Raw genomic sequence first — 13,280 nt, 5'->3', positions numbered from 1 at the left:
ATCCTTAATACATTAAATCTGGGGCATTCCGTATATAGGGGCGTGGGGCATGTGGTACCCCATTTAAATCAGAAGGTATTGTTATTTCTGATGGAACATTGCATTGTACATAAACCATATCCAGGACTTTACCAAGGTGAAAACCCTTTACAAACCATATTCTCACTGAACAAACCATAGGACAAGCATTCTACTGTCACCAGTCATTTATAATGACTTCATACTGCTACAAAACACACACATATGGATGAAAATGAGAGTTTGTGAAATAAGACATAGTAAAACTTGAACATTTAACCTTGTGGAAAATACAACATCACAAAATAATATAATAGGTCATTGCTGGAAAAAGTCACTACATGAAATATGAAGTGAAACTGACTGTAAACTCTGTTGCAGACTAACATATAATCGGCAACAATATAAACGTTTTTGCTTTCAGAATTAGATATTGCATTATTTTAAAATAATATTTCTATAGTGTGTATATTTATCGTATTTTTCAGACTATAAGACGCACCTGACTATAAGTCCCCATGCACACAAACGTGCTTTTGCGGCCGCAATTCCCCCGAAAACCCACTGGAGAATTGCGGCCCCGTTCATTTCAATGGGCCCATGCACACGACCATGGTTTCCACGGTCCGTGCATGGCCAGGAGCCTGGACCGCAAAAAGACCGGACATGTCTTATTAGGGACATGTCTTAATAATGCATGCGGCCATGTGCACGGCCCGCGATTTGCGGGCGGCTCGCGGGTGACACTCCGCGGCCAGCCGACCTGAAAATCACGACTGTGCACATGACTACGGTCGTGTGCATGAGGCCTCAGACGCACCCAGGTTTTAGACAACAGAAAATAGGAAAAAATTTCATATTTTACAAAGAAAAAACTATTGGTTAAAAAAAAGTAATTGTTCAGTTTCACCACATTCTGAGAGCCATAACTTATATTTTTTCATAGTTTGAGCAGTGTGATTGATTATTTTTTGCGGGACGAGCTGTAGTTTTTATTAGCACCATTTTTTTGGTACATATGATTTTTTTATCACTTTTTATTTAATTCTTCTTAGCGCTATGGTGACTAAAAGACAAAGATTCTGGGGTTTTAACGCCCTTCACTGTGTGAGTGAAATAATGGTATAGTGTAATAGTTTCTGACTTTTACGGCCACAGTGATACCAATTTTTGTATTATTTTTTTATTTTGACATTGCGCTTGGGGAAAAATGGGAAAAGGTTGTTTTTTTTACTTGAAAATTTTTTTTACACTCCTTAAAATGTATCTAAGTTTTTTTTTTAGTTTTTTTTTTTTACACATTTTATTAGTTCCTCTAGGGGATATACACTGCAATACATGGATGAGTTAAGGAAACATCGTAACTCGCTGAGCTACGCTGTTTCCGTAACTCCCATAGTAGTGAATGGCAGTTACAGAAGCAATGTAACATGCGAGCTACGCTATTTCCGTAACTACTATTCAGTTCTATGGGAGTTATGGAAACAGTGTAGCTGGGTATAATAGAACGTGGTTTAGGGGGCTCCGTTCTAGAGATAGGTGCGGGTCTCAAAGGTGGGACCTGTATCTATCTGACATTTATGACATATCTTGCGCAGTTGCTGTTCCTGGCTGTTAGAGCAGCATGTAAGCTGTAAAACACAGCTGACATCTGCAGTGTATGGAGCGGGCTCAGCGCGTGAGCCCGCTACGCTCCAAACATCCCCTCCCCACTCCGTGATGTGTCGGCACATCACGAGTCGGGAAGGGGTTAAGTAAGAAGCGGTCACGGGGCCCGGCACTGCCGGGTCCCTTGACCGCCGACTATAAGACGCAGGGACTTTTCAGCAAGATTTATTCTTGCTAAAAACTGCGTCTTATAGTCCAAAAAATATGGTATATATATATATATATATATATATATATACAGTATATATTTACTATATTCTGAAAATGTGCTGAATTCTTCAATCAAAAATTAAAAACGTTATTTTTTTTATATTTTGTTTTCCTTCTACATTGTAAGGCTTTGTTCTACTTATTATTTGCTGTTAGGGTGCAGTCACTCACAGCAAATTTGTTGCAAAAATTTTCTGTAACTAATAATCAGTCCCATTAATCTGAATGGAACTTGCAGAAATCCGTGCACCTGCTGCAGAAACAATTGCATTCAAATGAACGGAACTAGTTTTCCGTTGCAGAAATTTTGCGCAACAAAATCTGCCACCTGTGACTATTTTTTTTTTATTGTGCAGCAAGTGGCTGCTATCTTAGGGTCAGGCCACACGGTGCGTCGTTGACGCAGTTTTGTTGCATTTGAAAACCGTGTGCGCTCAACTGCATGCGTTTTTTTGTCTCTGTAATGCTGCAGTTCTGTTGCGTTTTTAAAAGGAAATAATTGATGGACATAGTTTTCACCCGTGTTGAAGGTTGTTAGGTGCTTCGTGTATATAGTTCATTACAAGGCACTGCAGAACTGTTAGCAAAAACGCAAGAAGTTTAGCAACAACATTGGCAGCGCGGTCATTAACTGCATGCGGTCAGACATTATGAAGATGCAGTTAAATAAACACATTGTAATATAATAGCAGCAGTCTGTCCATAACACAAATTTCACCATTGACTTCTATTGAAAAATGACTTGCTGCAGTTTAAAAACGCAACATAAACGCACCGTAACTGCACCGTGTGGCCTTACCCTTAGCAGCGTTTTTTTGCGCGTTGCAGTTCCGTGTGTCATCAGTATGTACTGCGTGGCTGCGTGAATTTCGCGCATATGCCATCCTTATGACACGCGGTTTTGAAGTTTAGAAAAAGAAATGAAGGAAGTGCTTTTATTTTTTCCTTTATTTCTTTATCTACTGTAGCGCGAATCACGCGCGTCACACGGAAGTGCTTCCGTGTGCCGTGCGCGATTTTCACGCACCCATTGACTTCAATTGGTGCTTAATGCGCGAAAAACGTCCAAGTATAGGACATGTCGTGAGTTTTAAGCAGCGCACATACGCTGCGTGAAAATCATGGACTGTCTGAACGGCCCCATTCACTAACATAGGTCCGTGGGACGCGTGTGATTTTGACGCGCGTATCACGGACATAATACACGTTCGTGTGAATAAGGCCTTACAAAGATTTCCAGGCCAGTAAGTCAATAAAATGCTAATTATCCCTACACAGATGTCAGCTGGCAGGTGTAGACAAATAAGCTCCTCCGACTGATACGAAATCATCAAATTCAGAACTAAAGTATAAAAAAAGAGGTTTATACGTTGTCTCTTCCTTCTCTGGTCCCTATCATCACTGCGCCCTATTCATATTTTGCCGGGGAAGCAATCGGTACTAAGTTGTGTAATGACTGGAATTTTCCATTGAATGGGTTTTCTTTCCATATACATTTTTGGTACATCCGCAGGACATCCTTTTTCTGAGACAATCTACTATAGGGAGGGAGAATGAGTGACCCGACCCCCGCTCCTCCTGGTGAGGCAGACACTGCACCCGGATAGATACTGAATGGAGAGGTGCACGTCTAAGTCTATGGGAGTTACAGAAATGATTCCATATATTTCATAGTTTAGAACAAAAAAAATGAAATCATATATTCCGGTTCACACTCCAGAAATAAGATGGCTGATATGCGTAATTTTAAAGATTTTATAGATAATAAAAATGAGGATTTAAGGAACTAAAAAGGACACATTTTAAGGATCAACCCCTTCACAGAATTTACAACTAAAGAAGTAAAGCAAGTAATATCGCTGTCACTAGCCAATTATTATGAGAAGTCGTAGGTGGGCAACATAAAGCAGCTTTCTAAAACAGTCCATGGTCAATTCAATATTTCTTATGAATAGACTTACCACTGTCCAACCAGGGATGGTTACCTCAGCGGAATATACATTACATTACATCTAAAACATTTTTAATTTCTCAAAAAATGGGAACAAAAAGTAAAATGTCATGAAATTTGCTCTGTCCCTTAAATCCAGCACTGTAACTGCTTTCAAGTGCCAAATGTACTAAAATTTTATTATGGAACCAAATAACTAATTTTGATTATATGGCTGCATGAAAATCTCGTTTCCAGTAAAATTAGTGCTGTAACGAAAAGATTTTTTGTGGCATAAAATGGGACATTTGTGAGACATAATTGTAAAGCAACACTATTCACATTAATATAATAATTATAGAAATTCTTTAACCCATTTAAAAATATATATACTACAGCGGGCATTAGAGTCTACAGCCCATAATAACTTGTTTTCAGTACCCACAACTAGATCTACCCCTTTTGCTGCCGCAACAATTTTTACACTTTTGGTATAAACAGATAAAGCCTGAATTATAAAATTAAAAAAAAATCATAGTATACTCCCATACCCATATATTTTCTGAGAGAAGACACCTTATACTTTGTAAAAATGCCACCCAGCACTTTACACTACTGTAATTTTAGATCAAAGAATAACATTGTGTGAAACAAATGCATAAAAAGTCATGTTTGTGGCTAAAAGTCTGTCTAAAGCAGAGCCTGAGATGTACAACATCTCCTAAAAAAACAACAATAGTTCTGCATAGCCTATACATGCTACTTATATCTATATCTACATGCACATATCTTCACATATTCAACAGAACTGAATAGACCAAAAATATCAGCGATCCAATTGCCGGTAAAGATCGGAGTCACGATGTTGACAAATGGTCCGATTAGACACAGAGGGTGACTTCATCTTCTCACCTCGTAGAAAAAAAAAAAAAAAAAAGAGCCCCTTAAATCTGACAACCAGAGAACATATATTCTCTGTTTTTCGTAGGAGGGGTGATATGACATAAAGAAAAGTTCCTGTATCCCCCTCATGGGGTCACTGTAGGCTGTACAAGGAGAGATGACAGTAACAGGCTGGCATCTTTCTTCCTGATGTCACTTGCAGTTACTCCCCTCCCCCCACCCCTCCTTTGAAGAGGCACAAAATCAATAGGTAGAACTTTTAATGCTGCTCCCCCACTTTAAACGAGTGCTGTGCCCAAAATACTAAATCTAGAATATTAAACTTGGTTTAATATGATACCAATCTAGTCCTTATATTCCAGTTGTGGCTAGGGATTGAAGTCATGATGTATTACATAATCCTTGGCAGTGATAGGGTTCATCTCCTGCACACAGATTTGCATAATTAAAGGCCCTTTAACACGGGACAATTATCGGGTAATTATCACAGAACACTCGTTCCCGATCATTGCCAAGTGTATACAGGGCACCGATCAGCCGATGAACGAGCAAACTCTCGTTCATTGGCTGATTGTAAAGTATTAAATGCCTAACATATTATCGTTGTCGACAGCGCAACTCCCTGTGTAAACAGGGAGATGTGCTGCCGACATGATAGAAATGTATGGGGACGAGCGATCAAAGTAACGAGCGCTTGACCCCATACATAACCAATCATAGCTCCTTGTGAAAGGAGCAAACGAGCGCCGATCAACGAGCTGTCTCGTTGATCGGCAATCGTTTTCACGGCCCTCTTCGGGCCATATAAGAGGACCCTAAAAGAAGAATTCTGGAATTCAAGATGAACATCATCAATGGCGGGATGTTTAAGTAAATTTGAGCTACAGTTGTACATCAGCCCACACGCTTTATCACCAAATCCGATTCTACTAGAAAGTGGTGTGGTCACATGACCAGGATAGATTTTTATCCCCTGGGAGCAAACAATGAATGTTCCTATTGAATGATAGCAATAAGAGATCTTGAAAACCGTGAGAACTTCATACAGCAAGTAAATTGGAAAATTGAATAACTTTTTATTATACAAAAAATATTTATTTGATGAAGCCAGAATATCCCTTTAACTATTTATTTTACTATATGCAAAGGATCAAAAGTGTAAGGATGATTATTCAATGGTTGATCGTTTTTGCAACAGCCTGTTAGAATAAGACGCATGCTTCATGGCCATTTATACATTGCCATGCTATTTTAGTTTTTACTGCCTATAATTTACATTGTACTATGCCGTTTTTAACACATAGGCCTGGCCACTATTTATATCATTGCCCGCTGCAGTGTTCGTACAGCCAATGTATCTGTAGCCTGCCCGAAATGAAAAGAAAATGGTGCAGTATTTACTTCTACTATTTTGTTAAGATTTATATTTTGTTATATGATGTTTATTTCTCCAGAGAGAGAGGACATTCAACCAAAAATGTAAATGTGCAACTTTTCCCTTTTAGTTGAAATGTAACTAAACTTATAAAACGTTTGACATGTCATATTGACATGTCAGAAGTTTTGATGGGGGGGGGGGGTGTCCAAGCCCTAAGGACCCCACCAATCGCTAAAACAAAGTGGCAGAAGCGCTCATAGACTTTGTATTGAGCCCGTACACCACTCGCTCAGCTTTCCGAGGAAAGCCGATCAAATACGATGCGGCACAGCGCTCACCAAAGCGCTTCTGAGGTTTTTTTTAGCGATCCTGGGGGTCAGAGTGCTCTGACTACCACCGATCAAAACTACTGATATGTCACTATCACATGTCAAAAGTTTTTTGAAAGTTTAGTTGACCTTTAAGTTGGTAATAGACATAAAAAAAATGTGATTTGATTTCATGACTGTAAGGGTGCAGTCATACGTGTCAGATTTTGTTGCACAAAAGATCACTACACCAGGGATTCCATGCATAAAAATGTACTATCAAATAGTGTCAGCGTGGCCAATGTCAACAAATCAGATCACTTCTTTCATTTTCAACCCTGTCCTGAAAAAAAGAAAGCTGGAATCTGATTGGTTTCAACACTGACACTTTGTGCATCGTGGTGCTAAAATGTATCGTAAAGTAATTAGAACCTGATGTGACCACTTTCATACGTGTAACTATATTTATTCTAATGGTGGTCACTCAAGACTAGAATTTTAGTGATTGCTAGACAACCTGAAATACCAAAGAGATAACATATTCATTAAAATGTGTAAGCACTGCAGCAGAATTATGCTTTAGCAGGAATCTTCTTATACCCACTTGTCCTTAACCCCTTAAGGACACAGCCAATTTTCACTTTTTCATTTTCGCCTTTCCTCCCCGTCTTCCAAAAGCCATTGACATAGCCATATGAGGTCTTGTTTTTATGCGGGACATGTTGTCGTTTTTTCTGGTACCATATAATGTACCACATAATATATTAAGAAACGGGAAAAAAATATTTGTGGTGTGAAATTGGCAAAAAAATAGCGATTACACTATTCTTTGGGGGGTTTCGTTTTCATGGCATCCATCAGGAAGTAAAAACTACATGTTCACTTTATTCTATGGGTTAATACGATTACAGCCATATGAAATGTATATGTTCTTTTATGTTTTGACACTTTTTTTTTTCTTTTAAATCGTTTTGTGTCACCATAACTTTTTTATTTTTCCATCGATGTTAGGGCCCATTTTTTGTAGAGCGAGATGTAGTATTTATTGATACCATTTTGGGGTACATGTGACTTTTCGATTACTTTTTATTCAATCTTTTTTGGGGAGCTAAGGAAACGCAAAGACAGCAATCGGGGTGTTTTAATTTTTTTGGGGGCATTCACCGAGAGGTTTAAATAACATTATATTGTAAAAGTTCAGACTTTTATGGATGCGGCGATATGATATGATATGTTATGTTAACTTTTTTTTTTTTTTGAACATTACTTTAAGGGAAAAAAGTTTTTTTTTAAAACTTTTAATAACTGTTTTTTATTTCTTTTAGAAGTCTGCCTAGGGGAATTGTGACAGCGATATACTGCAATACTAATGTATTGCAATATATATCGTGCTGGAGGCAAGCCTTCACAGGAGCACAAAGATGGCCCCCAGACTGCCATAACAACCGTTGGGACCCGGCGATCACGTTTTAGGGGTGTTGAAGGCACACGGGAGGGGGCTGGCTCCCTCATTTTAACACTTTACATGCCACAGCTGCGATTGACTGTGGCATCTAAGTGGTTAAACAAGCGGAATTAAAGTGATCTTTGATTCCGCCCATTGCAGTGAGTTGTCGGCTGTATTAGGGCACATTCAGACGTGGCGGAATTGCTGTTGAATTCCGCTGCGGACAGTCCACAGTGGAATTCTGCAGCAGCCGTGTTTTTCATTTATTTCTATACATTTTTAGGAAACTTAGTTCAGACATTGCGGAAAATAACTGTGCAGAATTTAGGCTGCGGTGCAGAATTTCCCCTGCGCAGTATGCTCATTCCATTGCGGAGATGAAGCGGAATTTCACTGCGTATTTCAGCCTGCTCAATCTGTGGCAAGTCCGCTGTGATATCTGCAACGTCTGAATTACCTGTCAAATATGCAAATGATGGTGCAGATTCGTTGCGTAATTGCCCCAAATCTGCACCAACATTTGCATCTGAAAAATTCCGCCACGTCTGAACATGGCCTTACACAGCCGTCACCCGCTAAGTATGGAGTGAACTCAGCCCGTGAGCCTATGAGTCTGCTCCATACTTCCCCTTAACGTGGCATGTTGTTAAGGGGTTAATAATATTGCTGTGTCATTTTTATGTGCTCATTACACATTAGATACAAGTAACTTGTTATTTGTTACAATTTAGCTGCCTCTGACAGCTTTGGATACACTGAAGATCAACATACTGTATATCAAATATTGCAGCCATGTAGAGCCATATAATCCGTCACGGGTCAAATGATATCTCGAGTCGGGCCACATGTTTTGAACTTGGCGTTTGTCTAGTGATTTTATCTATATGCTTTATTACTCTTATGTTTGTGAGTATAATAAATCTCTGGTTTTATGACAGTTAGACCGTAAATTGTTACACCTTCGGAGGCTGTGTCCCTATTTTTCCATTTTTAGTGATTAGGAAGGATAAAGATTCAGAGCGAGGTTTACAGATCTGTCTAACCAACAACGGAAATCTTCATTGCAACGTGTTGTCATATTCAGACTACAAGTACCAGCAACTCTATGAACTCCTGTATGGAGCTGTGACATTTCAATGGTATCGGAAGTTGCACATATCATGAATTCTATATTGTTTACTTATATTTCGAATTATGGACCCACTTCGTGATGATTTTGCACCTCTACAAATATTATTTAAAGTGTAGCTAAACATTTGACAATTGAAGTTTGGATTGGTGGGAGTCCGAGCACTGAGGCCCCCACCAATCGCTAGAATGAAGCAGCTGAAGAGTTCATGTGAGCGCTCAGCCGTTTCGTGTCTTCTCGGCTATTTCCGGAAATAAACGTATTTGTGTACGGACTCAATAGAAAGTCTATGAGCCCGTACTCCGATACATCGGCTTTGCGGAAAAAGCCGAACAGAAACTAAGCAGCTGAGCGCTCACACAAGGGTTTCAGCTGCTTCGTTCTAGAGTTTTGTGGGGGTCTCAGTGCTCGGACCCCCAACAATCCAAACTTCTGACATGTCTCTATGACATGTCAGAAGTTTGTCAAACGTTTAGCTACACTTTAAGCGAGCTTCAGCCATACAGATCTTCTGCATTTTACTCAAATGATATCTGACTATATAGTTTTGACCTTTGAATATGGTTCAAGAACTTGCTTTGACATTCACATAAATTATTAATCAAAACATTTAATAAAAGACATATTCTTAAAGATTGAATCTTCTTGGCTGGCATGCAGCCTTTAAGATTTAGTTCTATCCAGCATGCCATATGGCAACGACTGGCAATATTTAATCTGCTTTCTCATCGTCGCTTACTACAAATTTCAACTGACAAATAATCCTTTTGCTGGGAACAATTTTTAAAGTGAAATGTAAATGAAGGATTGAATTATTATATTACAGAACATGTAACATTACACAGCCAATCTGTGACTCCTCAGATTTTTGAAGGAATTTTTTGATTTGTAGTTCCACAATAAAGTAAGGAGATACATGTTACATAATCTTACTGTACAATATGAGGCTTATGTGCGGACTTCCAGTAATATGACCACATACTCTAGATGATATATAGTATCTCTTTAACTAGTTGCTGACCTCCCGTAGTATATATACTGTGGGACGTTCAGGTCCTTATAGCCGGAGCCATAGTATGTCTACAGCGCAGGCTTAAGCTGGAAGTCCAAGTATTTCTCCGGTGGATTCCACTAAGGCCCCATGCACACACGACCGTAAATATCGTCCGTAATTGCGGACCGTAATTGCGGTCAGCAATTACAGACCCATTCACTTCTATTGACCACGGACACCTTCCTGTATATTTGCCGTAGAAGTGTACCGCAAATTATGGAACATGTCCGTTCTTTTGCTTTTTACGGGCCGTACTCTCATACATACGGGCTGAAAATGCGGGCGGCTGTCCGCGGCCTCCAGTGGCTGGCCGTGCCGATAATCGAGGACTGTGATTACGGGCACTGCCGTGTGCATGAGCCCTAATGCTCTGAACAAGTCTTAACAAGTCTGAACCAGCTGCACGTGAATATGCGTTCATGGGCCTGTATCCCTGGTATACACCAGCTGTTATGGACGCTAATTACCCATATGGGCAAACAGGAACGATCTGCATGGCTCTGTCCACTATACCCTTATCTTAACATGGGGAATAAACTTCTAGTTTTGCAGATTTGGGAAGCAAGTAATGACATGCAAGTCACTGGGGGAGAGAAGAGCAGAAAGCTGTGTGCCACTATATTCTCTTAGGGCTCATGTACACGGCCATAATACGGCTCCATTTGATACGGAGATGCAATAGGGCTTCCATCAGAGTGCATGAGCCCTGTACTGTGACTTCGTTAGACTCCAATTTCATACATGTTAAGGCACATGGAAGTTTTTTATTTTGTGAGATTCCATATAAAATCAGACATAAACAAAATTGTGGCAAAATTATGACGTGCTTTATTGTACTCCATATGTACTTCTAGGAGAAAATATCTCTGTACACATGGAGTCTAACGAAGCCTATATGATGTCATCCTAAAGGAGCCATATAGGCTCCATGCACTGACATACTGGCTCCGTGCCTGTGTACATGAGTTCTTATGTCTAGCCCAGCAATTGTTTCCATGTGTGAAGCACCTTTGCTATAGGAGAACATTTCCTGGATGTGGTTTGTAGTTTGTAAGGCCGAAAAAGACATATGTCCATCTAGTTCAGCCAAATTTTTCTACAATATTGACCCAGAGGAAGGCAAAACTACCTATCTATCTATCTATCTATCTCATATCTATCTATCTATCTATCTATCTATCTATCTATCTATCTATCTATCTATCTATCTATCTATCTATCTATCTATCTATCCATCCATCTATCCGTCTATCTATCTGTCTGTCTGTCTGTCTGTCTATTTATCTATCTATCTACAGATGTAGCCGTCTTTACATTGACTTTTAACTCATTAAATAAACAATGACTAGATCTCTCATCTTGACTTTTTCAATGACTTTTCAATGGCTTTTTTTGTGGTATGGCTACATCTGTATCTATCTATCTATCTATCTATCTATCTATCTATCTATCTATCTATCTATCTATCTATCTATCTATCTATCTATCTATCTATCTATCTATCTAACTATCTATCTATCTATCTATCTATCTATCTATCTATCTAGTATCTATCTATCTATCTATCTATCTATCTATCTATCTATCTCATATCTATCTATCTCGTATCTATCTGTCTATCTATCTATCTATCTATCTATCTATCTATCTATCTATCTATCTATCTATCTATCTATCTATCTATCTATCTCATATCTATCTATCTATCTCGTATCTATCTGTCTATCTATCTATCTATCGATCGATCGATCGATCGATCGATCTATCTATCTATCTATCTATCTATCTATCTATCTATCTATCTATCTATCTATCTATCTATCTATCTATCTATCTATCTATCTGTCTGTCTGTCTGTCTGTCTGTCTGTCTATCTATCTACTGCTTAAACTCTGTAGGATGTAATATTAGAAGTAATACAGTAATTAAAAAGAGTTTATAATGCTTATTACGGATTTAAAATGACATAAAAGTGTTTCATAATTTTAGTTTAGAATTAATTAAAGTGAAGTTTCACTTTGGATACACTTTAAAGAATATATTAAGAAACTAATGTAATATAATCTGAATGTATCATCTATTAATGGGCTCAAGACATAAAACAGTCTGCCGATGTTTCTGCAGGGAAGCTACAGGCAGTATGAAATCCCTGGTAGATCTGCAAATTGTCATCAGGATGACCCGAGGCTAGCAACAAAGATTACTGAAATATCTGCATAAAGGAGAATTATTATATATTCATTAAAGTAAAGGAGAAGTTTTACTTTATGCACCAAAAAGTTGTAGCATTGAGGATAAACCTGTGTGTACTTCTGAAGGAAATTACCTGTATTCCTCATTGTGGATCCATTAATAAACTGAGCAAATTACTAAGTAGCCAAGTACAAATAGCATCCTTTCCATTGTATACTTACTGCTAGTGCCATGTGGAGAAGCACATATATAGGCGAAATTCACATGAACGTGTGCGTTTTGCCCGTGCAAAAAACGCTGCGTTTTTTGCGCGTTGCAGTTCCGTGTGTCATCAGTGTTTGGTGCATGACTGCATGTTTTTCACGCATATGCCATCCTTATGACACGCGGTTTTGATGTTTAGAAAAAGAAATTATGGAGGTGGTTTTATTTTTCCCTTCATTTCTTGATCTACTGTTGCGCGAATCACGCGTAGCACACGGAAGTGCGTCCATGTGCTGCGCGTAATTTTCCACGCACCCATTGACTTCAATGTGTGCCTGATGCGCGAAAACCGCTCAAGTATAGGACATGTCGTGAGTTTTACGCAGCGGACACGCGCTGCATGAAAATCACAGACTGTCTGAACGGCCCCATTGAGTTACATAGGTCCGTGCAACGCGCGTGATTTTCATGCACGTATCACGGACGTAAACTACGCTCGTGTAAATAAGGCCTAATAATCTTTAGTACATATAACAACTTCATAGTGATCAGATAGAAAACCAGTCACGATTAATCAATTGCAGAAGGCCCCTGTGAAAGATCAATACAAGGGCCCCTTGCTCTCTAAGACCATTTTCACACGGTAATATCTTGGTCAGTATTTCCCATCAGTATTTGTAAGCTGAAACCACGAGTGAGTCCTAAACACGGCAGACCAAATTGACCAAAATGCAATGTGAATGAGGCCTTATAGCTCATCATATTGCACCCTCTTAAGTTTCTGTAACAATCCACCAGTAATTGTGAGCTACCATAAAGTTAGTTACATAGGTTGAAA

At 39.0% G+C, this 13,280-nt stretch overlaps 1 protein-coding gene across 2 annotated transcripts in view; it reads right to left on the bottom strand.

Annotated features, from left to right (window-relative positions):
- DPP6 (dipeptidyl peptidase like 6) overlaps positions 1 to 13,280 on the bottom strand; it is a 1,261,161-nt gene that overhangs the window by 1,062,782 nt on the left and 185,099 nt on the right. The window lies entirely within an intron of this gene.

Source organism: Rhinoderma darwinii, chromosome 5 (assembly GCF_050947455.1).
Source record: "Rhinoderma darwinii isolate aRhiDar2 chromosome 5, aRhiDar2.hap1, whole genome shotgun sequence".
Taxonomy (NCBI): domain Eukaryota; kingdom Metazoa; phylum Chordata; class Amphibia; order Anura; family Rhinodermatidae; genus Rhinoderma; species Rhinoderma darwinii.
Note: the sequence above shows the minus strand (reverse complement) of the source record. Positions and strands in the feature narration are given on the sequence as shown.